The following is a 27983-nucleotide window of genomic DNA, read 5'->3' on the forward strand; positions in this document are numbered from 1 at the left end:
ATTTAGTTTCTGCTATTATTTCAAACTCCAGTCAAACAGGCAACGATTTAAAAACACGATTGGAATTATTTAATCATTTGTCCAATCAATGTCGTGATAATCCAGTCAGTCTGACTGGCTGCATGTTTTATAATCCTGGGTCGCGTGAGGACAAGCTGGAGACGGCCTGCATCGCACTCTGTCGTGATGACCGAGCATTTTCTTCAGAATCTCTCGCAGGGCCACTCAGGCGCTTTCCTGCTTCGGACCAGTTAATGAACTGGGGCCATACCTTTTTTTTGGGGGGGGTGAAAGTGCTTGAAAAAGTTACACAAACTTGGAATCACGGGAATAAAACGCAATCGGGAATTGGTTCGCACAATAGCGAAGGACGGAGTTTCGGGAAGCAGGCTGATACAAACACATTCCGTACGCTGTTTTGCCCTGATCCTATTTAACCTCACTTCCTCTGTTTAGAACAGGCAGTCCGTTATATTTTCTTAAAGGAAAGGTCCAAGAAAGTATTTTTAAACAGAAATCCCGTTGAATACTGCCTGTAATGTGCTTCTGAAGGTAATATCGTACTCGATAGTGTTTTCAAGGTAAAATCGATGATTTTCTAACTCCGCAAATAGGCTGTAGTTGAATATTTAGTCAATTATTTGTCATAAATATATTGTGTACAACATTTCTTTAGATTACCAGTCTTCAGAGCTGTACTGAAGGCATATGTTATGATTTGACATATCAGGGAGGCCCTTGTTTGCTTCTGACCTGCTTGCTGGTGTAACACAACTTGACCCCTGCTCTGCATGCATCTGAAATTGCTGCACTGAAGGCCATGCAGTGGAGGAGGCAAAGTGGAAGAGGGCCCTACCCACGAAGGGTCACCCTGCCACACCATCCCTACACAGCAATGAATCAGGACTGGTATCTAAGGAGGCAACAGTTCACAAGGGAAATAGGGACAAAATGGTGCTAGTGACTTGAAGGCATTCTGATGTCGTCATTAGAATCCCTCCAGTGTGGAAGCAAGTCATTTGGCCCATCAAGTTCATACTGACCTTCCAAAGAGCATCCCGCTTGACCTACCCCCCCTACCTTTATGCATGTAACCCTGCATTTCCCACAGCTAATCCACCCAACCTGTACATCTTTAGACTGTGGGAGGAAACTAAAGCACCCAGAGCAAACCGACGTAGACATGGAGAATGTGCAAACTCAGAGTCGTCCAAGGCTGGAATCAAACTCTGTTACCTGGTGCTGTGAAGCACTGAACCACCATGCTACCCGCTACCACACTATGAGCAGATGGAAGGTTTACGTGGTGCTGCTGCCCTACTTCAGCAAACTCTCTATCCTGATGGAGCACCAACTGCTGTGAGAACGGCAGGCCCATCAACAATAGCTGCTATCTGGGTATCCGCAGACAGACTGCATAGAAGCAGTCTGAGCCTGCCTGCAAGTAATGAAGGATTTCCTGATCTTTGGCTGAGATCCCATTGCAAGCATTGTGTCGACCTCTGATCTTGTTGACCTGTTGTTAGACCATGTGACTGGCCCAACAGAGTCTTTGTCAAATGGAAGTTGAGACAGCGATCTGCAGACACACCAGCGTGAGTTCATGTTGTGCTGTCATAGAGTTGGCCACCACTTCCACGCCATGTAGCAGAACTCCTTGGGTATTTGCAGGAGGCTGTCAGGCAGGCCTGCCGATAAACTAAGAGCCTTGGTGTGTAAGATGCTCTTGTATGCTGCCCCAATGAGAAGTACCTTGCCTGTGATGTTGTCTTCAGGGGATTTTGTACACAAATCGTCCTGTTTGCAGCCCATTTCAAAATGGTGGGTAAGTGCTGATCAGCCACGGCTCAACTGGTACCAGTCTTCCCTTTTCAGTCACTCTAAAACCCAAGTACAAAAACCAAGGGAAACACTCCAGTGCGGTATTGAGGGGATGCTGCTCTGTCAGAGGCATTCAGTTTTGGATTGGATGTTAAACCAAGGCTGTTTTGGCCCTCTCGTGCGCTTGGAACTGTTTTTTGAAAAAAAGCAGGAGAGTTGTCACTCATGGCCTGCCCAATATTTATGAATCAACCTCATAAAAGCAAAATATTTGGTCACTTTGTTTTGCTGTTTGTGGGAACTTGCTGTATAAAAGTTGACTGCTGCCTTTCCAACAGTTAGTGACTGTGGCATGGATTTTGTCAAGTCGGGCAGAGTCCAGAGGGATTTATAAAGTGATGAACGGAATCCATTTCCAGGATTTCTGCCCCATTCTGGAGTCTGACAACTCCTGTCAGGATAGTGTACGATCACAGCAAGTAGCACTTGCCAGCTCCACAACATGCCAGCACTTGCCAACTCCTTTGGGGAGTGGACACTTCAAATCCCTCAACAATTTTCATGGAACTAGACCACTTTCTGGCTTCTTACAGAAGTTGTGAACCACAAGTAAACCTGGTCCTGAGTCAAAGACAGAAGAAATACAAAAAAGACAAAATTCAACTTTCCTATTGAAATATATTGGCCCTGTTAGGGCCTTAGAATACTGTCAGTCAACCACCACGATCCACAGCAACATTCTCTCACAAGCCATTTATCACTCTAGAACTCTTAATCCTATGCAAATCAACATACAAATATTGAAAAGCTACATCAGAAAGAGAATAACTCACGCAATGTAATAGAGATGTCAGTTAACCAAAACTTACGCTCCTTTTCAAGCTGTGTAACTATTGCCTACTGAGGTCAGCACATTGTGGATGCTTGGCTAAGCACCAAGGATGACTAATGAAGTAATCAAAAAAAAAATGTTTGCTTCTATTGATATAGTTGTCAGATGGGAGATATGGGGAGCATGGGCTTTAATGTGAAACATGAAAGGTATAAGGTGCACACTTGGGATGATGGGATTATGGGAGTTGGGCAATGGGTCTAGGGTGGGGCGAGGAAGGAGAGCCTAGCGATCATGATTACAACTGAGTCAATATCCTATTCAATTGAAGCAGACCTGAGCCTGCTGGCCTTGCCGTTCATCTGCTTCCAAGGACAGTTGGGTCGTACTCCCTTCCATTCCTGCCTGCTTCCCGATAGGAAAATAGGTTGGGCAGTGGTCTCCTTAATGGGGATGGTTTTAGTAGGGGTCAGCAACTTTCCTAACTCCTGCTACCCTTCTTCTTGACAAAACCTGACCCAATGTGTAAATGCAGTGGGTAATGTAGCTTCCATAGCTGAATAGTTGTAGGTTTTTAGAGACATGTAAGCTGTGTGTGTGGACATTAGGGATGAGTCCTGAGTGTCAGGGTGTGCTGTAGGGTGATTTGGTGCATTTAGCAATGTGAAAATTGTGTAATTTGCTGGCTAGGAGATGCGATGTGCAGATGCATTCACTCTTGAACATCTGAATGAGGTTATTGATGTTTTTCTGGGCACAGCTACAGTGTTCTGGGAGCCAGTCTCTGGGCATTGACCATTCTTGCCAGTTGCTCCCATTCCCTTCTGAGGCTGAATCTTGAGGGTTTTGTGCCCTTCACTGCCAAATGTCATCTTTCTTGGCCTCTATATAGTTTCATCTCAATGCCACTCAGTCTCCTGTAGTTCATAGAGGCTGTCATCAGTGGAAAGGCAGTTGAGGCTATGTGGGATCTGCTTATGGTTATGCTATTATCAGAGTAATTAAGTAAGCACGTGAATTTTAGGTGCTGCCTGCCTAATTTTAACATGCACAAGCATGTTGTGAATTGTAGTACCATTGGCCCAAAATTCAGAGCAAATGAACTCTTTATACTTGGCCAAGTAATTCAGATCCACTCAGAAACCAACAACTCTCTAAATTTAGTTGCATTAACAGTTTCCCCCAAAGTATTGCAGGCATATAGTTTGCTGGGCTTTATGCTTTTTCAGAGGTGTTGCTTTAGTTACAGTTCTTGCCTAATCTCCTGATTATCACAGTAGTCAGACACATAACTGATCTACTTTACCATTATCTATCATTGACATATCTCAGCAGACATGCACCAATTCATATCAGCAAGGCAGTCACTTGGCGTAGGGGGGAAGGTGCAGAGGCTTGGAATGATCTTGCCTTCATTTAATACCTACGTGTAAATTTCTCATCAGTGTTTAATGATGAGAAGTGGTAGGCTGATCACTTTCCCCACTTATTATCCTGATTGCAGTCAGGTTAATACTCTTGCCTCCCTGTAAGGTTAGGATGCTAAGCATTTAGTAAGAACTGAAACTGGGCTTTTGCTAGTTTGTGTTGAGGGAGCTTGTCCTCACTTCAGTTTCTATTAAGATGCTGTAATGATTGTGTTGTTTGAGCATTTCTGGTGTAGCTTTGTATTTTGTTGGTGTGTGAATGTATCCATGTCAAGACATGAGCAAAAACAGAAGTTTGAACTGTGTGGGTTACACCTGAAATGTCAGCCTTTTCTTCCTCCATCCACCGTTCCAGTGGTCCAACATTTTCTGTTTTTGTGCAAAATGCTTCACCTACCTTAAGAAATAATTTAGCAATACAAATAATTGAGTCATTTAAAGCCTGAAAAGAAGAAAGGTGCTCATGATGCTAAAAGCGCATGTTTTCACGTGGTTATCATTTTATGAGTAACATCACAAAAGGGTGATATTCATGTACCAAGGGGGCATAAACAAACCTATTTAATATGTAGTGGTCACAAGTGGGGATCACAGTTAGAATTTTTATCAAAACCAGGTAAAAAAAGCTCAGATTACAGCCCACCCATTCATTTTGCGTTAAAATGCAGAACATCTACGGAATACTGATTTAATACGGGCCTGATTTAATATTTCCTTCCAGGCTGATGCACTGCATGTGTTCTTTAACATAAGACCACATTCATGCAAGAACTTGGAACTTTGTGCTGTGCTTTGCAGGGCTCCAGACATGACATAAGCTAATTACATGGCAATATGGCTTTCTGTATTTATTTATAGTATTTATAGTACTCAAAGTCATCATTATTAGCACTCTGCTTGGGAGCAATTGACGTGGACAGAGTTGGTTTGATCACAAGGTACACGAGTGATTTTAACAATTTTAGTTCACTTATGCACAACAAACCTACAGTCGGGGCAGGTGTAGTGCAGTACTAGGTACAACTTTGTACCTTCTCTTATTGAGTTGACCTCACTTAAAAGTTATCTGGAGGGCTTGGCCAGTTCATTGTGATTTTGAGCAAAGCATAACTAAAACGAGGATTCACAAATTTTCACCCTCACCGCTCTCAGCAGACTTTAATTCCTCATGTATGAAAATTGTATGAAAACTTGCCAATTTTGGACTTGATTTTGCCTTTTACTGATTTGAACTTGTGTTGCCTTGACATATTGTCATCTGTTATTAAAAGTGACGTTGCTAATTAAGTTTTTGAAATAGTCATTCCAGATCTGAGTTTGCTTCTGTCCTACAACCAAAGAAAAGTCCTCATGTTCATTTTCAAATTTCTCCATGGCTTACCCTTATCCTTCCCTTTGCCCTTATTCCATCTGATAATATTATTTGTTCCTTCAATTCCAGCCTTTTATGTATCCCATCAACACCCCCACACATGAACACCACTGCCTCTTTGTACCACAGCTGGGTTGGGTCAACCTTTGGTGGTGATTGTTCTGTAATGATTAGATGCATTTAATAAGTCTGCTAAAATCTTGACATCATTTCCAGCTTTGTCTTAAATGATTTGCAATTGTGCATGGACTACCTATGCTGCTCACTTTTATGGATTATCAAATAACTTTAGACAATTTGGATACAGCATGCAAATGCTTAAAAATACTTTTCTCTTTTTCAAGATAGGAGAATGTGTGGGCGAGGATAATGAGATTACAATGTAAACATCCCAATATTTCTATTTTAACTTAAAAACTTGAAAACGTGTTCATCTCTAAAATTCAGAGTAAAAGTTGTATTTTAAGCATCATAAGTGTTTGATCTCAGCTTTCACTATTCAAAGCCTGTTAACACTACCTTTAATTCATTGATGCTTGTTTATTATCCTGTTGTAGTTCCAGAAGGATCATTTAGGCTTATTTTCTTCATTTAATTTTTCTTCTAATATTCATTCCAGTTGCTTTATCTTTTTCTTCTTTCTTGCTCTTGGAGGCTGGAATGTTTCACAGTTATTGTTAAAGCAATTTTTTTTATATATCAGCTTGCTGGTGCTTTGTTTAGCAGGATGGAAATGGTCCATTTTTCAGAGCTGCCTGAAATATGATGGTTCCAAAAGCCCACATTTTCCAAAAACTCACCTTTACAGCTGCAGAGCTGGACAAAGAAGTGGCAGATGGAATTCAACTCAGAAAAGTGTGAAGTGATTCATTTTGGAAGGTTGAATTTGAATGCAGAATACAGGGTTAATGGCAGGATTCTTGGCAGTGTGGAGGAACAGAAGGATCTTGAGGCCCACGTCCATAGATCCCTCAAAGTTGTTACCCAAGTTGATAGGGTTGTAAAGAAGGCGTATAGTGTGTTGGCTTTCATTGGCAGGGGAATTGAGTTTAAGAGCCGCGAGGTTATGCTGCAGCTCTATAAAGCTCTGGTTAGACCACGCTTGGAATATTGTGTTCGGTTCTGATCACCTCATTATAGGAAAGATGTGGAAGCTTTAGAGAGAGTGCAGAGGAGATTTACCAGGATGCTGCCTGGACTGGAGGGCAGGTCTTATGAGGAAAGCTTGACGGAGCTAGGGCTTTTTTCATTGGAGCAAAGAAGGATGAGAGGTGATTTGATAGAGGTGTACAAGTTGATGAGAGGCATAGATAGAGTGGATAGTCAGAGACTTTTCCCAGGGTGGAAACAACTATTACAAGGGGGCATAATTTTTAGGTAATTGGAGGAAGGTATAGGGGAGATGTCAGAGATAGGTTCTTTACGCAGAGAGTAGTGGGCGTGTGGAATGCGCTGCTAGCAGTGGTAGTGGAGTCAGATACATTAGGGACTTTTAAGCAACTCTTGGATAGGCACGTGGAGGATAGTAAAATGTAGGGTATGCAGGGTAGATTGATCTTAGTAGGATAATAGGTTGGCACAACATCATGGGCCGAAGGGCCTGTACTGTGCTGTACTGTTCTATGTTCTATGTTTATAATAATCTGTGGCAAAGGTATAATACCCAGAGTTTAACAAGTATATTTTAAATCTGTGTAATTATTGTTTAGATGATAGTTATAAATATTGATCACATTTAGTTCTGGGAAATCCAAATCACTCGTACAGTAAATTCTGAAAATCCTGTTGTGTTGAGAAAACAAGTGTCTTCAGTAGGATAGGAATGTGAATGTTTACTTTGCTCGTAGGAAGGATCATGATGTGCAGTTGTGGTCACAACTCACCTGAAAAAGGCAGTTAATATTATGTCAGTATGCCAAAGGAGTGAGAACACAATGCTTCTATTCCAAATCCAACATGGAACATTTTTCACGGTTACATACTCAACACATTTTTGCAATTTTATACTGTCCGGTAGGGATTCTGAATAAGTTACTTTTCTTCTAACTCAGTAGTCATCTGGGCAATGAGTGCCACTTATCATTGCAGGTAAATTTTATCATTCATCTGATTTTGTAATTAAATAATTTCATTGGACAAGCCCTATGGGAAAGTGAAAATCTTGGTCCTTTCAATTTTATAAAGGTGCATTTATGACAAAAATGAAGCACAGAAACATATCCTATTGAAAGTAAACTCATCAAAATCAGGCATCATGCCTAAAAAACAAAGGACATTAGTGTATGATATGTTGTTATCTTTTTCTTTTTTCATAGTTACATGTAGGCAGCATGGTGCCTAAGCGATTAGCGCTACTGCATTTCTGGACAAGGAATGCAGGTTGGATTGCACACTTGGGTAACTGTCTGTGTGGAGTTTGCACATTCTCCCTGTGTCTGTGTGGGTTTCCCCGCAACAGTCCAGAGGTGTGCAGGTTAGGTGGAAAAGCCATGCTAAGTTGTCCATAGCGTCCATGGATCTGCAGGCTACGTGGTTTGGGTGGGACGCTCTTCAGAGACCCAGTGTGGACTCGATAGGCTGAATGGCCTACATCCACACTATGTGGATTGTATGATTCTCAGGTTAAAAGGATAGTTTAAAATGGCCCAGCCTGTTTGCTTGCTCTACCGTAAAGGAGAATACAGATTGGTTGTCTGGAATTATAAGGAGGCTTCCAGACTAATATCTTCTGTTGCTGGTTGGTTTCATCTGTTGCTTCTGTACTTAGCTTTCAAAGTCTCATTATTACTAAATGTTCATGTCTAATTCTTATTAGGCAGGTGTTTCCTTTAGTTGACAAAAACTAATGTGGCCTGAAGAGGTTATATTTATATCATTTAATGACTTTCAAAAATGGGTTGAGTCATTCAATTTGCTTACTTTTATTGGTGTGTTACAGTCAAAGTTGCTGTTGTATAATGCAGTTCACATGTTGTTGTCTGTCTGGAGCTATGGATAGTGAAGGTAGAAGCTCCAATCGATCTAGGCTTATACGCTACCATTGTGCATTTGCTGGAAAGATTTGATAGAGGTGTACAAAATGATCAGAGGTATAGATAGAGTAGACAGCCAGAGACTTTTTCCTAGGGTGGAGGTAGCTTTTACGAGGGGACATAGTTTTAAAGTGAAAGGAGGTAGATATCGGGGAGACGTCAGAGGTAGGTTCTTTACTCAGAGAGTGATAGGGGTAGTGGAGTCAGCCTCATTAGGGGCATTTAAGCGGTTATTAGACAGGCACATGGATGATAGTGTAAGGTAGCGGTGGAGGTTAGATAGACCTTAGGTTTAGGGTAAAAGTTCGGCACAACATCGTGGGCCGAAGGGCCTGTACTGTGCTGTACTGTTCTATGTTCTATGTTCTATTTGCGAGTTGCAATCTGTGGGGGTCAGAGACTGTCACTGGAGAAATTCGGACACTCCTTGTTTTCCCATCCCTGGGTTTCTAGTAAACAACAAACACAAAGTGATGCAGAGAAGATTATCCCTCCCACCTCAGAAAAAATAAATTGCACAGCATCATCAATTCACCCAAAACCTACATCTTCTTTCACATGTAGCTCTTCCATTTTACCGTTGAAGGACAGCGGTCACAATATTTGTTGGTGTTATGGTGTTTGTTGGGCTGTGATTTCCAATTATGCTGCAATAAATACCACCCACTTTGTATTTCAGTTGTCTTGCCTTGATAGAAATGCTGCCCACTGAGATGCTTAATTTATGAAGCAAACACCAATTTACAATGTTTTTCCTTCGATTAATATTGCAGTAAGTCAAATCATGAGGAGGCTGACCCACAAATTTGTGTTAAGCAGATTGTCGAGATATTTGTAGAGACACCTATTTAACCTGATTTGGCTACAAATGTAATCGACGTAAGAGAAAAATGAAACTGCAGTGACATAACAAATACGTGAAAAATATTTATTACTTTTTAAACTGTTCACAACTGACAATGATCTGACCATGTACAGTAAAAACATTGAAAACATTCGGAGTTATCTCTGGAAAATCTTTAATTTCTTTTCTGTTTAGCGTACAGTCTTTGGATGAGTTAGTTGCCATATCATCAATGGAGTCAAAGTGTTTTTCTATGGTCAAAAACAGAAGTTGCTGGAAAAGCTTAGTAGGTCTGACAGCATCTGTGGAAAAAAGGAAATCAGAGTCAACATTTCGGGTCCTGTGACCCTTCCTCAGAACCAGGGTTCTGTGGAAGGGTCACCAGACCAGAAATGTTAACTCTTGATTTATTTTTTTCCACAGATGCTGTCAGACCTACTGAGCTTTTCCAGCAACTTCTGTTTTTGTTCCTGATTTACAGCATCCGCTGTTCTTTTGGTTTTTGTTTTTCTAGGGTAATGGGTTGGTAATCGGGCGGGCATTTGCTGGACCTTCCTGGGTGATCAGGGTGATAATCTTTCTTTCCTTTCATTGAAACATTTTGTCCACTTTCCTGATCCACACCTCAAATGTTGGCTATTATTCAGGTAGTTTTATTAGCCTCATACTGCATGTGCAGTAGATTTCCCTAAGAAGTGGCAGCTTTTAGGTGCTATCCTCGGCACAGACCATAGCGGTAGGCATGTTCCGCTTGGGAGCCCTACAGCCCAATGGTATCAATGTGGATTTCACAAGCTTCAAAATCTCCCCTCCCCCTACCTCATCCCAAAACCAGCCCAGCTCGTCCCCACCTCCCTAACCTGTCCTTCCTCCCACCTATCCCCTCCTCCCACCTCAAGCCCCACCCCCAGCTCCTACCTACTAACCTCATCCCGCCCCCTTGACCTGTCCATCCTTCCTGGACTGACCTATCTCCTCCCTAACTCCCCACCTACACTCACCTTTACTGGCTCCATCCCCACCTCTCTGACCTGTCTGTCTCCTCTCCACCTATCTTCTCCTCTATCCATCTTCTATCCGCCTCCCCCTCTCTCCCAATTTATTTCAGAACCCCCTTCCCCTCCCCCATTTCTGAAGAAGGGTCTCGGCCTGAAACGTCAGCCTTCCTGCTCCTATAATGCTGCTTGGCCTGCTGTGTTCATCCAGCTCTACGCCTTGTTGTCTCAGATTCTCTAGCATCTGCAGTTCCTACTATCTCTTTTAAAAAAGACTTCTAAATACAAGTGCATACTTGTTCAGGACAAGGGCACACCATTTTACAGCCATTGCTGTAGGTTTACCGGTGATCTCGCGTCCTAACATGACCTAACTCTCTGCTCTAATTGGTTGGCAGTGTTGTACAAGAAGCGTATGTGCATGTGGCTAATCTGGACTCCCCATTCAGGCTTTTCAGCCTATCTGAGGTATCCTTCCATTGGATTTTCTGCTCTGTCAAGAGAAGTGGCTGACAGCTTTGTCAAAACCAGAGTTTTGGAATATGTGAATTTGATTTATCATAATCTAATTCCTTTTTGTTTGCAACTTTTTTCAGTTAAGAATGCATTGTGCTGCACGCATATGGTACAGTATTTCCACTTCCATACCACTTTTTTCTGAGTGAGAAGTGTCCAAAGGAACCTAAATCTGGCTTTCCCATTGATTGCTATGGGAACCTTTATGACTGTATGGTTCACTTAAAATAATTTTACTTGAAGTTTTGATGTTCAGCAACACAATCAAAACCGTAAGTAATGGTTTGCTGAATTTCTGCTAGGTTGATTTTACCATCATTCTGAAGCCAACAGTAATAGATGAAGGTCAAAGATTCTATGGTAGGATAAAATCATAAAATCATAAGGGGCGTTGTTTTACAGTGAACTTTTTTTAACATCAGGAGTAGCAATAGTTAAAGCTATAATTATTGTTTGTCTTCTGTTACAGTTCTGTTCTCTGTTTACTGTTAATAAATCTTTCTGTAAATTTATAATCCAAGCTACAGTTTGTAGAATGTTTATTCTATTCCTTTCCAAAGTCAAAGAAACCCCATGTTGGAGCACATGATATATTCAGTGACAGCTATTTTCTGTTTGTCTCTTGAACTTTACAACATTTATCTAGATATTGGGTAAATAAAGACGCGTTTGGGTTTGGAAGCAAGAATGCTTGTTTATGAAACTGATATGTGATATTTGAAAGTATGTGGCGCAAAAACCTGATTAATAACAGTTTTTTTTATTGTATCAGTCTATCTTTCCTGATTCAATCCTTACTGTCTCATTTATCAAGATTTTGGGTCTCACCATTTCCTCCGATCTGAGTTGAATTTTAATATCAAATCTATTGTCATTAGGTACTTCCAAAAATTTCAGTTTTTTTCTTTCCTGCAAAACACCTCTTCCTCCCTCAAGATCAAGAGTTGCACAAAGCCAAAATGTATTTAAAATATGAAGCATTGAAACAGAAAGTAGCAGCAAGAGTATTCCCATGCCTGCTCCACTTCTCAATAAGATCATGACTGATCGATCTTATTGCCATACTCCTGTGTTCTCCTAACACTCTTTGATGCCTTTAGAAACTCCAGTCTAAAGATCAGTCTATTTCTTTAATAAATATATGCAGTGACTTAGCTCCCTCAGCATTCTATGGTGGAGAATTCCACTGGGTCACCACCTGCTGAGTGAAGAAATGTCTCCTTATTTTAATGCTAAATGGTCTATCTTTCTCCTGAGACTTTGAGCCTTTGTTCTGGGCCACCTTAACTAAGAAGAACATCATCCCTGCATCCTGATTGTCTAGCCCTATCAGAATTTTATAAGTTTTAATGAGCTCCCCTCTTAATTTTCTGAATTCCAGTGAACTTGGGCCTAGTCGACCAAATCTCTCCTCGTACGACAAATCTGCCATTTCAAGGTTTGGTCTGGTGAACCTCTGCTAAAGTCTCAATAGCCTCTTGCGTACGGAAACCAAAACTGCACACAATGTTCACCAAGGCCCTGTACAGCTACAACAAGGGCATCTTTGTTCCTGTACTCAAATGCCCTGAAATCTGATTTCTTGTCATTTAGCCATTTCAACCTTGGTCTACCGTGCTGCAGTAGAAAGGAAGCAATGGTAAGTAATATAACTTGTTTAGTTAGGTTAGCATTTTAGCCAGAAAGTTATGTATATCGTACAGTGATCAGAATGATCAATGATCAGAAATATTCACTACAAGGCTTCCATAAGAAAAGAAACGTTGCTTATGTTAACTTGCTGCCTACCTCTCCTTCACCTCAGAAGGTGTAATGCGTCATATTTCTGTAAAAGGCTATATATAGTCAGCTTTAGGATGTAGCTTAAATTGAGACATAGGGCTGGATTTTCATTCTTGAGTAGGATTCGATAACTGTGAGATTTCTTAAACTCTCAATCCTGCCTCCTACTTGGCAGGGATAGAACTGCAGATGCTGGAGTCAGAGATAACACAGTGTGGAGCTGGAGGAACACAGCAGGACTCCGACCCGAAACGTCAACTTTTCAGCTCCTCTGATGCTGCCTGGCCTGCTGTGCTCCTCCAGCTCCACACTGTGGTGTCTCCTACTTAGCAGGGCCTGCAGAATCTATATGCATCCAGCAGAGGCAGGGGCTGCATGGTGTCAGTCCTGCCAACTCCAGAAGTAATCTAGGGACAGAAACTGACATAGGCTTACACTGAGGTTGTCCAGATAAGGCCTGCCTCCTTTCGCTGAGTCATTGGATTAGTTCTGGAGATGTGTGAGGTATTCCTAATCCTCATTCCTACTCTTCCTTAAACACCGTACCCCTCCTACCAAAATCATCCCTCATATCTCCATGAACACCTTATCCCATACCTCCTTCATTTCCCTACTACCTCCAAATTCCTCTCATCTTCATATTCCCCCTAACCCACTCACTATATATCCACTATAAAGCTCTATAATAAAATTTTGCAATTTTATCACAGTTAGAGCCTGATTAGATGGCTAGAAATCTGTTTTGCCAGGTAGCCTTTTTATGAAACCAGAACAATAATTGCTGTAAAATCTCAGCAGGTCTGGCAGCATCTGTAGAGGGAAATCAGTTAAAATTTCAGGCCCAGTGACCCTTCTTCAGAAGCCTTTTTATGAATGTTTGGCAAACCTCCATAACTGATGGACTCAGCCCAGCAAGAGCATGTTTTACACTGTTGCAAAAGGAATTACTATCTTTATCTGCCTGACAGCTTCGTAACCTTTATAATAGCTTGATCAGTGTTTTGAAGTGGCTATTCAATGCCTGTGTGTTTATTTTGAAAAACATTGAGGTCTGAATTAGATTAAAGGTTTTGTTAGTTAGGCTTTCATTGCCTATGTTAGATTGACAGCTTAATAATAATAAAATAATAAGGACAAGATTTTTCAAAGTGTACATTAAATGTCTTTTTTTTTGGTTTCTGATTCCAGACTAGAGTCCCACCACTTTTCCTCTCTCTTACCTTCTCTCACCTTCACCTGGTCCAACTCTGACTCTTTTCCTTCCTGACTTCACCATTTCCATTTCTGAGGGTAGACTGTTCACCAAAATCTATTACAAACCCATCAACTCACATGGTTACCATGATTTCACTTCCTCCCACCCTGCTTCCTTCAAGGATTCCATTCCATCCTCTCAGTTTCTCCTCTATTGCATCTGTTCTGATGCCTCTTTCTAATGAACTCTCTGACAGGATCACTTTTTTCCTAACCATTCCCCCCATTGTGATTGACAGGGTCTTCAGCCATGTCCGACCCATCTCTGGCACTTATACCCTCACCCTTTCTCCTGCTTCCCAGAACAATGATAGGGTTCCATTTCTCTTTACTTTACACCACTCCATTAGTCTCCATAAGACAGGACCAACCTCTGCGATTTCTGCTACCTCCAGCAGATGCTGCCACCAAATACATCCATCCTTCCTGCCCACTGTCAGCATTCTGCAGGGATCATTCCCTGTATGACAGTCATCACTCGTCCATCACTTGTAATACTTCCTCACTCTCCGTAGCATCTTCCCATGCAATCACAGAAGGTGTAGCCATTGCTTATTCACACCTTCCTCTTGACTGTCTAAGGTTCCAAACACACCTTGCAGATGAAGCAGCATTTCACTTGTGCGTCTTTCAATCTAGTCTGCTGCACTTGCTCCTCACAATGTGGCCTCCTTTACATTGACAAGACCAAACACAGCCTGGGTGACCTTCTTGCAGAACCTGACCTCCCAGGTGTTTGCCATTTCAGTAAACCACACTGCTGAGATGCAAACATTTTAGTCCTGGGCTTGCTGCAATGTTCCAATGAAATATAATGCAAGATCAAGGAACAACACCTTATTTTCTCCTCAGGCATTATACAGTCTTGAGGTCTCAGCATTGAATTCAATAACTTCAGACACCAACTGCTTTTGTCTGTCCATCATTTTTTCTTACATTCACTTCTTCGCTCTTCTCCCAGAGCAAAGTCATATTGTATTTTGTTTTCTTTGCATTTAGTAGCAAGGACTCATTTTCTCCCTTTCACACCTTCATATACACCCATTTTATGTCTTTTGTTGTCTTTCTCCACCATTAACAATCCCTTTTTTGTCTTTTGCATTGGGCCTCTATACCATCTGCTCTCTTGATTCTCCTCTCCTTCTGCCAAAAGTATAAAAAAGAACCCTATCTTCCAACACCTTTCAGTTCTGACAGAGAGTCATACCAGACTTGAAATGTTTCTGTCTCCACAGATGCTGCTGGACTTGCTGAGTTTCTCTAGTGTTCTGTGTTTGTTTCAGATTTCCAGCTTCTGCAGTATTTTGCCTTTATTAGGGTCCAACTATAGCTCACTGACTCTTCTGAGGGGCCAAAGACCATATCTCCAGTAAAGCTTGCTAGACTTCATCAATTTAAGGGGTTTTAAAATACCCACAGTCCACCCCTGTAATGGAGCTGGCAAGGAATAGGAGTCCTGCATGTGGGGTTGCTGCTGGCAAACATTGCCAGAAACAGGAATATGTAACAGAATCCTGGAGTTAGGTTCTGACAGCCATTTTTAATGCTATTCCAATATGGACAGAGGTGTGAAAATCAGTCCTTGTGTCTGTGGCTCAACAAGAGATTAAACAGTAATTCTTGCTGAACGTGTTGCGCTACCTTGTTATTGTATTTCTGTAATTTGAAAATAATTGTGGATTTAAATACATCTATCACTTTTTATTAGAAATTGTGTTAGGTCTGCCCACTTACGTGGCGAAATTGGATAGTGCTAGCACTTCTGTTCTATATGGATAGTCTGGGATTGAAGCACAGTTGTAAATTTTAGTTGATACCTTGAGCTGCCTCTTAAAGCCACTGCGATGAATGGGAGTCTCCGGTTTGTAAGAAGCCAGGAAGAAATGCTGGTCGATCCCTTTACTTTCATGATAGTTATTGAACTGTAACAATATGTGATGTCTAAAAAGTGTTAAATGTGTTGGATGCAAAGCCTATTATCTACAGAGTTGGCATCTCTTTGCCTTTCAGCTTCCTGCCTCAAAAGGGATTATATATTCTCTGTTCAGTTACTCTGAATCCCAATAATTTTTTTTTATTTTCAATCTTTCTGGCCCAGGATGTAACACACTTATGGCTCAATAGCTTTGGAATTATGTGGTAAGTATCACTTGGGGAAATAAAATCATATTGCAGATGCCCTCCACGTGTATGACCTGTGCCAAAGGCCTAGGGGACACAGATTACAAAGTACTCTTCGGAGTACAGTGTGAAAAGGGATTTAAGTTCCTTAAAGGAACATGGTCTTCCTGGAAAAATATTTAGGCCAATTTTTTAAAAATGTAGAGTCATAGCGTTATACAGCACGGAAACATACCATTCAGCCCAACTTGTCCTTGCTGACCAGGTTTCCTAAACTTAACTAATCCCATTTGCCTGCATTTGGCCCATATCCCTCTAAACTTTTCCTATCCAGGTAGCTGTCCTAATGTCTTTTATATTGGTAATTGTATCTGCCTCTACAACTTCCTTTGGCAGCTCTTCCATATACACCCTCTGTGGAAAAAGTTGCCCTCAGGTCCCTTTTAAATCTTTCCCCTTTTGCCTTACCCTGGGGAAAAAACCTTTGCAATTCACCTAATCTATACCACTCATGATTTTATAAGCCTCTGTATGGTCACCCCTCAGCCTTCTATGTTCCAAGGAAAAAAGTCCCAGCCTCTCCTTTTATAACTCAAACCTTCCTGTTTCAGTAACATTTTTGATAATCTTTTTTGCACTCTTTCCAGTTTAAAAACATCCTTCCTATAGCAGGGCAACCAGAATTGTATACAGTATTTCAAATGTGGCCTTACCAATGTCTTGTACAGCTGTGACATGATACCCCAACTCCTAAACTCAATGCTCTGACTGATTGAAGGCAAGCGTGCCAAATGCCTTCTTTATCACCCTGTCTGCCTGTGACACCACTTTCAAGGAACTATGTCCCTGCACCCCTAGGTCTCTGTTTGACAACACTCCCTGGGGCACTACCGTTAACTGTGTAAGTCCTTCCCTAGTTTGTCTTACCAAACTGCAACACCTTGTATTTATCTAAATTAAACTTTATCTGCCATTCCTTGGTCCACTTGTCCAGTGATCAAGATGTCATTGTACTCTTAGATAACCTTCTTCACTGTCCACTGTGCCACGAATTTTGTTGTCATCCGCAAATGTACTAAACATGCCTCCTATTCTCATCCTGATCATTTATATAAATGACAAACAACAGTGGATCCAGCACCAATTCTTGTGGCACATCCCTTGTCATAGGCCTCTCTATTGTGAATAACAACTCTCTACCACCACCCGCTACCTCCTACCATCAGGCTAATTTTGACCCAGTTGGCTAGCTTACCCTGGATCCCATGTGATTTAACCTTACAAACCTTACATTCGGAACCTTTTTGTCGACGGCCTTGCTAAAGTCCACGTAGAAAACTACTCTGCCTTCATCTGTCTTCATAGTCACCTTTTCAAAAAAACCCAATCAAATTAGTGAGAGAGATAGTAGGAACTGCAGATGCTGGAAAATCTGAGATAACAAGGTGTAGAGCTGGATGAACACAGCAGGTCAAGCAGCATCATAGGAGCAGGAAGGCTGACGTTTCGGGCCTAGACCCTTCATCAGAAAATTAGTGAGACATGATTTCCCATGCACAAAGCCATGCTGACTATCACTAATCCGTCCTTGCCTTTCCAAATGCATATAAATCCTTTCTCTTAGAATCCCCTCCACCACTGACATTAGGCTCACTGGTCTTTTGTTCCCTGGTTTTTCCCAGCAGCCTTTCTTAAATAATGGCACAACATTCTCCTTTACCCAATCTGCCAAGCTATCTTGTGTTCCCTTTTTGCCCTCCTGATTTCCTTCTTAAGTGCACTCCTACACCCCCTATACTCCTCAAAGGGATTCACTGGATCCCAGTTGTCTATATGTGACATGTTTCCTTCATTTTCTTGACCAGGACCTTTATCTCTAGTCATCCAGTGTTCTCCACTCTTGCCACACTAGCAGGAACATGCTGTCCCTGAACTCTTGTTATTTCGCTTTTGAAAGCCTCCCACTTGCCTGGCGTCCCTTTAGCTGTGAACAACTTCGCCCAGTCAACTTTTGAAAGAACCTGTCTAATACCATCAAAATTGGCCTTGCCCCAATTTAGAAATTTAACTTGTGAGCCAGGCCTATGCTTTTCTATAACTATTTTAAAACTTGTAAGATTATGATCACTGGTTCCAAACTGGTCCCCTGTGATTGACACTTGCCTTGCCTTATATCCCAAGCGGACGTTGAGTTTTGCCTCTAAAGGGCCATCTACGTATTGATTGAGAGAGTTTTCCTGAATACACTTAACAACTTCCTCCACAACCAAGCCATTAACAATAAGGCATTTTCCAGTCTATGTTTGGAAAGTTGAAATCCCCTATTATTACAACCCTATTATTCTTACAGCTATCTGCGATCTTGCTACATATTTGCTCCTCAATTTCCTGCTTGCAGTTAGGGTGCCTTTAGTACAATCCTATCAAAATTATTACCCCCTTCTTTTTTCTCAGTTCCACTCATACAGCTTCACTGGATAATCCCTCAGGAATATCCTCTAAGTACTGCCATGATGATATCCCTAATCAAAAATCCCTCCTCTCTTGCCTCCCCTCCTTTCCTTCCTATAGCATCTGCACCCCTAATATTGAGCTGCCAGTTCTGTCCCTCCATTAGCCACATCTCTGTAATAGCTATGATATCCCAGGCCCATGTTTCCAACCATGCCCCGAGTTCATGTGCCTTACCTGTCACGCCTCTTGCATTGAAATAAATGCTGTTTCATTCATCAGCCTTCCCTCGTTCTCTGCCGTGCTCTTGCCTGCCTTGTCTATTTAACTTGCTCTTTTTAACTCCTGTACCTCAAGCTTCTCTCTCGTCTCACTACTAGTTCGGCCCCCCCTCCCCCACCAGACTAGTTTAAACCTTCCCGCATAGCTCTAGCAAATCTCTTTGCCAGGATATTGGTCCCCGCCAGTGCAACCCGTCCTCTTGTCAGGTCACTTCTGCCCCAGCAGAGGACTGCTGCCTGCAAATGTAGTGCCAGGGAGCCATGAATCTAGCTCCTTTCATCTGTAAGCCAACACTAAGATTAAATATTCATTTTTATTATAAATGTTTTGGGACAATGCAACAATTCTAATATGACAGCGTTTCCAGTAGCCTTCTTTTATATTATATAAAGTACTCACCCACCTGGTCAGAACATACAACTGTCAAAATCATTCACAGCAAGTAGATCTCTCTGGATAGGATAATGAGTCAAACGCATTTTTGATATGTAAAAGGAGAATGAATTGATCCCTTTGTCAGGCATGGAGCTGGAGAGTTGTGGGAAAGGCAAAATGTTCAGGAATGCTCTGGGAGAAGCAGTTTGACTGTGTAGTGACCTGGAAAGGATGTTGCCTTATGTGATTGGTAGTAGAGTATTACACGAGTGATACTGACATAATGTCTGGTAGCTAATAGAGCCAGCTACACGATGATCCATTGTGCAAACTTCTTCCAATTGATGAGTGACTTCAGTGAAAAGATCAACCTGTCATCTAATGTTCACTTTGGTTTAAAAGAATAGATTGAGAGGGAGATATGTGGTACCAAACCGCCTCCCCATTAATGTCAATAATAGCTGACTGTTGGTTGTTGTTGCTGCTGGGAATAGACTAGACCTAGAGAACAGGATTGCAACTCATCCACAGATCTGGCCTGCTTTGTCCATTGTCAGCCTTGCCCTGATGGGTAGCCTTTGAGTCAAGACATAATTTGTTCAAGCCCCAACCCCTCAGACATAGGAATGTAAACTTTAGGCTGACCATTTCAGGACAATCCTGTGGCAGTGCATCACTGTCCAATAAAGTACTACACTGCGGCCCCGTCTGCTTGCCGGTCATTGTGCAAGACCCCATGGTACCATTTCCAGCAGATGAGTTCTCCCTCATACCCTCTTGTTGCTGCTTGGGGAAGTTTGCCCTGTTCAAATGGCGGCTAGCCACATTTCCTACTTCACCGCTGTGAGCACGCTTCAGAAAGTACTTCATTAGCTTCGAGACACTTCCTGGGTTAGTGAAAGGTCCGTATTATATAAATAACATAAAACCTAAGAGGCATGTGTACATTTTTTTAATCATTGGACGGTAAGAATCTTGATCTTTTCTGCCTTTTGAATAAGTGCTGGGGTGATTTGTTGCCCTTGTGTTATCAAGGTATCTAAATCAGTACACAACTAGAATCCACCTCAGGACCTCAAAAGTAACGACAGAAAATGGTCAAAACTCTTTGCATATCAGACAACATCTGTGAAGAGAAACAGTCAATGTTTCAGGTTGATGATTCTTCACCAAGAACAGGATGACGGGTTTTCATTGAATTGAAACGTTAACTCTGCTTTCTGGTGTGCAGTGTTCAAGTATTTTATGTTTTTATTTCAGATTCCAGTATGTACAGTACTTTCTTTTTGTGTTAGGATATCTGACCTGCATTCATTGGGCAGTTCATCATCCCACTGACCAATTCCAAGTGTGCTGGTACAACACTAAAAATGTTATTTGTTGCTTGCCTTGTGAAGTTTATTGAAATTTGGTGTCATTGATTTTTTTTTAAAATCGAAGGGTTATTATTTGGTCCTCCACCCCTTTACCAAGTTAATGTCCGTGCAATAATTTACAAACGGGAAATAAAATATATCTTTTGAGGTGCTAGTAGAAAGGACAAGCTCCAACGAAGAAAATCAAATAGATCCTGAAACAGGTCCACCGATCACAATACATGATTAACCCATGTCCATTCAATATAATGCAGAAAGTGCAAAAGCTTTGTGATCTTATTTGAATGATGGTTGTGTATGATCAGCACAAATCACACTGTTCATTGGATACAGGGGTCATACAATCATAACTCAGTGGACTTTCTCTTCATGGATGGAAATATCACTGGCAAGGCCAGCATTTATCAATTACCTAAATGCCTGTGAGAATGTGGTGACGAGCCTCCTTGATGAACTATTGCAATCCAGGTGATGTGCAACCCACAGTGCTTTTTAGAGAGTGAGTGCCATGATTTTGACTAAGTAACAGTGAAGGAATGGCAGTATAATTCTCCAAATTGAATGTTGCGTTATCTCAGGCAAACTTGCAAGTGGTGGTGTTCCCAATCACCTGCTGCCTTTAAGTGGTGGAGGTGCCATTGAAGGAATCTGGATGATATTCTGCAATCCATCTTGTGGACATTATGCACTGCTGCCATGATGGTGAAGGAAGTAGATGGGCTACTGATCGAATGCCTGCTTCTTCTTCCCATTACACTCTCTTCACAGTCCTCAACTGCAAATAAGGAAGGCTCATTCAGATAGATTTACATATATTCTTTATTCTTGAAGAGGCTGCACCCTAACAGCCTGTGAGGTGCAACACATCAGGCTATTCTCTCTTTGTAGTGGCAGGTTTCCCCCTTCAATATCCTGAAAGGGCACTGGGGTATATATTGAACCTGAGCCAGAAAAATGGGTTGTAATCATGGCCTAATTGAGCCAGTGTTGGAATGCCCTGATCTGACAAACTTCAGGCTGGAGGAGAAAAAACCCAGGTCTGAAATCTTCCTTTCATGTAAAGAAAGTACCTCTGAAAAATTGAGCAGTATTGGATTAGCATCTCTTGATGTCATGCCAGTATTTGAACAGAAACACCTGTTGCCATTTTACCAGCTCTTCTATTAATGTTTCAGTACTCCACCATCAAAGCAAGTTTAAATAGTTGAAGCTATAACTGAGGTTTTGTTTGGCTTGGTTATAGTTGACCGAACAGTGTATAAAGTGCTGCTGTAGGGCCTTTCCCATATGAGACTGGTGACAGCAATGCCTTTAGGCAGCTAAGTAGCAGCACCTTTCTGTAAGGCTGAAACTAATTCAATTAGAATATTTATCATATTGGTATTTGGGACAGCTGTAATGTTGATTGTCAAGTAATGAAATGAATAAATCAGAACATGAAGTGTGTCAAACAGGCACAGACAATACTAACATGTAGTGAAAAAGGAAGTCTTACATTTATTTAATACTTATGTTTTCAGGTTGTTCCCTTTATAGCCAAGAAGCTGTTTCACTCACTGTAATGCAGAAAGCACTGCAAGATCTCACAAATAAATGATAGCCATGTAAACTGTTTGTTAGTTGAGGGATAAATAGTCACCATGTTATGATGATGAATCAGAACCAGCAAGATTTTACAGACATTTTTTAACTGTTAATTCCAAAATATTTCTTTTCCAAAGAAAAGTGCTACAGAAAAAGAAAAATTGCCGATGTAAATTCAGTCACTGGCAAAGTCCAATGTGAGGCCAATGGAATGTCACAGCTGTACAGAGTTGGGGAAACTTAAACAGGGAGTGATTTAACAAGGAAAATTAATGAGGGGCTGAGTATACCCCTGCTCTCAGCAGAAAGTCAGTTCTTGCAGACGTGTTTGTTTTTTTTTCTCTCCAGGAACATACAAAAAAAAGTATTGAAAACTGATTGCAACACCAGGCTGTGCGTTGTCCAGATGTTCTAGAGTGCTCCGAGGGCCACAGCTTTGAGAACAGTCATTTAAACACCCATGCAAAGCAAGTAAAACAAAGGAGTAAAACTCTGAATGTTACAGCCAGTACAATCGAAAGCAAGACAGAGTAAGTTCAGCCTACAAAACCATGAATCTCTCAATCAACTGCTCAATAGCCAATGTCAATGCTACTGTGGTATGCAGGAACAGCTGCAATGTCTTTGTATCTGCTGTTCACTAACAATTCAAATACTGTCCCTCTTTTGTCTTTTATCACTTTTGTATTCACCTCTCATTTCTACTCTTGTGCATATGTGTGTTATGTTCCTCTTTCTCCTCACATTTAGTAATTAATGAACTCTCTTGGTCTTTTGTTAATTCAGGAAAGCCTGATTTTAATGGCTTCCTTTAAAACGTAAGTTCATTTAGGTCTGAGGAGAAGAGTATGCACAAGGGAAGGATTCCTTTTTAAATTAATTTTTTATGCAACTAACCAAATGGGTGGGTGAATAATCAAGGAGAGTCTGTTCAACCCTCCTCACCTGGGAGCTTTAATATTTTGTTGTATCCCAGCTGCCAGAATTAAAAAAAAATTGGGGAAGCTTGCCTGAGGTCTGATCAGAACTGAGAATAAAAAAAAATTGGGGAACCTTGCCCCTTGTTAGAACAGTGAGAAGACTCTAAAGTACTGTGCTGGATTTCTGTGAAAAGTGTCACTGCCCCTGGGAGGACAAATGGATTTTAAGCTTAAGGTTTTTCCAAGAGATATTTTCAGTGCTGAACTGGAGCCTGTGCTACATTCTGTCCATGGAACAGGCCTTGCACCACAACCTTTAAACATGGAGAATGACCCCAAAGAGCAATACTAAAAGAAGTGGAAGTGCTGTCGGAAAAGATGTTGATCACCATGTTTCTGATCACTCAAGTTGAATGACCAAAGCATCTGTACAGGTCAGCAAATCAGTTTTGTACATGTACTGATCTACTTCAGTTACTACAGGAGATTTGAAAACTAAAACCATTGTTAGCAATCTTAGTATTTTGTTTTGCTTTTTACATGTGCCTAAACATATACATAATCTTGTCCTGAAGAGGAGTCCTGGACCCTAAATGTTAACTCTGATTTCTCTCCACAGATGCTGCCAGAACTGCTGAGGTTTTCCAGCAGTTTATTTTGTTTCAGATTTCCAGCATCTGCAGTTAACTCAATTTTTTTCATACACATAATTTTGCTGGCAGCTATTATCTATGAATCCTTGTGAACAAGCTTTCCTGATTTCATTGCTCTTAAGAAACCTCATGCTACTAGTAATAGATTGTTTTTGCCTTTGATTTTTTAAAAAAAAATGCTGGTGGGAGACTGTGAGCTACTACAGGAAGAAAGGGCTATCGGCCAATTTAAACCAAATCTCAAAACCCCCTCCTCTCAGAATTACTGGACCTTCATATCTTAAAATCATAGAATCCCTGCAGTGTAGAAACAGTCCATTTGGCCCATCAAGTCCATGCCGCCCCTCCGAAGAGCATCTCACCCAGACCCACCCCCTACCCTATCCCTGCATTTCCCATCCTAGACACTATGGGCAACTTAGCACAGCCAATCCACCTAACCTGCACATCTTTGGACTGTGGGAGGAAACCAGAGCACCCAGAGGAAACCCACGCAGACATTGGGAGAATGTGCAAACTCCACACAGAAGTAAACACTTCACTGTTGTTCCAGGTTGGCACCTTTATTGATTAGAATGATTATTGGTCAAAGCACGAAAGACATAACAACAAAATGGACAAGCAATGAACACCTAGTATGGCAGAAAAGCTTGACACGAGGATCGACGCAAATGCTGTGAGTTTTGAGCTTGATTTCAGATCATGCACACACAAGTTAAATAATGCGGAGGAGGTAACTCAATATTTCTTCTTCCTCAGCTATTGTCCCTTTTTTGAGAGTTCTTTTTATTCTTTCACAAGCTCTGGGCATCACAAGTTAAACCAGCATTAATTGCTTATCTCTAATTGCCCAGAGGGCAGTAAGAACTCAATCACATTGCTGTGGGTTTGGAGTCACACACGTAGCAAGATCAGGTATGGACAATAGAAATGTCACAGTATCTCATACTTTTGAGCTGGTGCTTACAAATTAAATAGCAGTCATAAACTTTGGATCTTCAAATGGGTTATTAATTATTGAGGGAGTTACATGAGAACCCGTTACTTGAATTTTCACATGACATTTTCATTCTCATGTGAAAGAGAGGGGATGGGTAATTTTACTTTTCCTACTGTATTGTATGTGCATCTCTGAAAGACCAAGCCATATTTAACACTCAGAATGGTTGTAATATTAATGTTTGTCTGAATTGTTTCTCCGACTTGTCATCACAAATGTCATCTGCAAGATTTTCTTGAACTATATCTTCCCTTTTATCATCTTTCTGTTTTGCCTGCATGCAACTTTCTACTTTTTCTCCTCCCACTCTACAAATAGCTGGAGTTACTTTGATCATTATCTCTATTTAAAAGAGTTCAAAAAGTCCACCTCTTAAAATTCCAAAAGGCATGAGGCTGATGTTTATAAGTATTATCAAAACTTGCCTTTAAAACTGACTTTGACGTGCTTTATAAACTCTTAACAATTTGCGATTCCTTTTTGATGTGAAATATTCTGACCTAAGTTTCCACCCCCTCACCTCAACCCCTCCTTGATTGGGATCTGGAAAAGCAGGGTGAGACAGAGTTTCTGCCTGTCTCTGCACTCTGTCTCTCTCTCCCTTGCCTCGATTCTGAATTCAGTGCTGAGTATATTTACATGTAAGAGATAGCTTCCTCCTCCAGGATTGCTTCAGATTCTCCGGCAATTGAAGATCAATCTGCAGAAATTGCTATGCGTAACACCAAGAACAAAGCATTGGGACAAAAAAAGTTTTCTTTTTTTAGAAAATATCTTTTGAATACTTTTCTTTGCCAGTTGCAAGAACCTTTGGAAATACATGAAAAGGCTGGTTGACTGAGAGTGAGGTATAAGGAGTGCTGTGTGAGTTTGAACATGTTGGATTACCAACAACACGACTGTGGGCTTAGAAGCAGGAAGTCAGGTGATAAAACCCCAGCTATCTGCCCTTTGGGAGTTGGCAATCCTACTTTGGGAATTATGCCAGTCAGAGTCTTGCTGCACTGTGGTGGGTCTCTTACTCATCAAGCTTCTCTGTTTGATATTGGGATCTCTGCACAGAAGTGTGCAAAGTATGTGAATTGGTTCCTTTTCCTAACAGCATCAAATTCTGGGATCCTGAATAGAATATTTTAAAAATGTGAGTATTCTATATTTAACAATTCTCTTCCTGGCATTTTGGCAGCAGTGCCAATTCTAGTTGGATTATTCTTGACGGTTTCATTACATTACCACCTTCCTTCAACTGCTGTGGTCAGTCATACGTGGAGGTGGTGACATAATAGTATTGACATCCAATATGGTAAGCCAGCGACTCAGGCTAATGCTCTGGGGACATAGGTTCTAGCAGCACCATGGCAGATTGATTCAAATTTCATTATGTAAACTGGAATTAAAAGCTAGCTTAATGGCATCCACTGTCGACTTTTGTAAAAACACATGTAGTTTACTAATAGTCTTTAGGAAGGAAATCTCCATCCTGGAAATTACAATTGATCAGAAACTCAACTGGATTCACCACATAAATACAGTGGCTGCAAGAGAAGGTCAGAAGCTAAGAATACGGAGAGTATCTCACCTCCTAACTCAAAGCCTGTTCACCATCTACAAGGCACAAGTCAGGAGTGTGATGGAATAGTCCCCACTTGCCTGGATGAGTGCAGCTCCAACAACACTCAAGAAGCTTGACACCATCAAGACAAAGCAGCCTACTTGATTGGCACCACATCCACAAGCATTCACTCCCTCAACTACAGACATTCAGTGGCGGCAGCTGTGTACTATCTACTAGATGCAATGCAGAAATTCTCCAAAAATCCTTAGCAATCACCTTTGAAACTCATGACTACTTACATCTAGGAGGACATGGGCATCAGATACATGGGAACACCACCACCTGCAAGTTCCCCTCCAAGCCACTCGTCACGTTGTCTTGCAAATTATATATCCCTTCACTGTCGCCGGGTCAAAATCCTAGAATTCCCTCCCTAACAGCATTGTTGGTCAATCTACAGCATGTGAACTGCAGTAGTTCAAGAAAACAGCTCATCACCACTGCCTGAAGGACAGCTGGGATGGGCAATAAATTCTGGCCACCAGCGACACCCATGTCTCATGGGAGAATTTTAAAAAGCCTTACCTCATCTGGCCTACACGTGACTCCAGATTCACAGCCATGTCACCAACTCTTAACTGCCCTTCAAAATGGCCCTAGCAAACCACTCAGCTCATAAGCTATTAGGGATGGTCAATAATTGCTGGCTCAGCCAGAATGAATAAAAAAAATTCCCTTCATCTGCAAAACATTTGTACTAAATAAATGAAACCATTAAGCTGAAGTGTGAAAAGCAGCATTTTAGTGCCCCAGTGATTTTTCTCTGAGGTTACTTGCAGCAGTGTTCGCAAGATCAATTTTAATTCCTAGGGAGTCCAAGACAATCTTAGAAGCCTGGCTCAATGAAACAATAGAGAGATGGAGACGCTATGGAGCATAATCTCAGTTAACTCTGTCCATCACTTGCTTCAAATGTGCTGAAGAATCAATGTTATAAATAGAAACCCTCGTGGATGAATTTAGAAACATAGGGAAATTATCTATTATTATGCTGTTTAAAAAAGCAGATTTTAAATTAAAGGATTTAGTTTTCAAAAGATGTTTAAGGTGATACAAATGAGACTGGCTTTTCAGACAGCACAACAATAATGGAAAGCATTATTTAAGTTTTGGAAAAAAAACAATGATTTACAATTGAAGGTAACAGCGCAATCAGATCCTTTAATGTACGATCATAAAAACAAAGTTCTGGCAGCCTATGTGGAGACAGAAACAAAGGTAACATTTCCAGTCTGATATGACTCTTCACTATTCTGAAAATAACTTAGGAACTAAAGAAAGCTTTTTGTTGTTCTTCAGATAATTCCATGGGAGATTTACGTGCATCTGAGCTGGCAAAAAGGTTAGTGATGAGTCCAGAAAACCCAACATCAACAACAGTGAAGGACCAACTTGGATTATGTGCAGAAGTCCATAGTAAAGATTGAAACCACAATGTTCTGACTCAAACTGCTGAACCAAACTGATGTGCTTAGCTGGAAAATAACAGGAAATGAAAGTGACAGAAGCTTCCTGTCCCTCAGCGCTTTGTATCCTTCTCCCTTTCCATCTTTGAGCTCTCTGTCAATGGCTTGTACAATTGTTCCAATAAAGTGCAACACAAATTGGCAGATTTCCAAAAGGGTCTGAGTGATGTGGGCTATGGAAAATTGTTTGGCAGAATTGGGTGACAATTCAGTGAAATCCATTTTGACATCAGGAACAACCCATGCCATCCTTTATGCTGTTCAC

The 27983-nt window shown here is 41.2% G+C and overlaps 1 long non-coding RNA gene across 2 annotated transcripts; it reads left to right on the forward strand.

The window, feature by feature from the left end:
• LOC125485111 lies at nucleotides 1-27972 on the forward strand. Of its 2 annotated transcripts, XR_007263885.1 has the most exons (4): nucleotides 1-552; nucleotides 22413-22594; nucleotides 23284-23418; nucleotides 27552-27972. It is a non-coding gene; the product is annotated as an uncharacterized LOC125485111 (long non-coding RNA). The 2 variants fall into 2 exon arrangements; XR_007263886.1 differs by lacking the exon at nucleotides 23284-23418 and having other exon boundaries at nucleotides 1-581.
• Nucleotides 27973-27983: the final 11 nt, after the last annotated feature.

This window comes from Rhincodon typus, chromosome 2, assembly GCF_021869965.1.
Source record: "Rhincodon typus isolate 14 chromosome 2, sRhiTyp1.1, whole genome shotgun sequence".
Lineage (NCBI taxonomy): Eukaryota > Metazoa > Chordata > Chondrichthyes > Orectolobiformes > Rhincodontidae > Rhincodon > Rhincodon typus.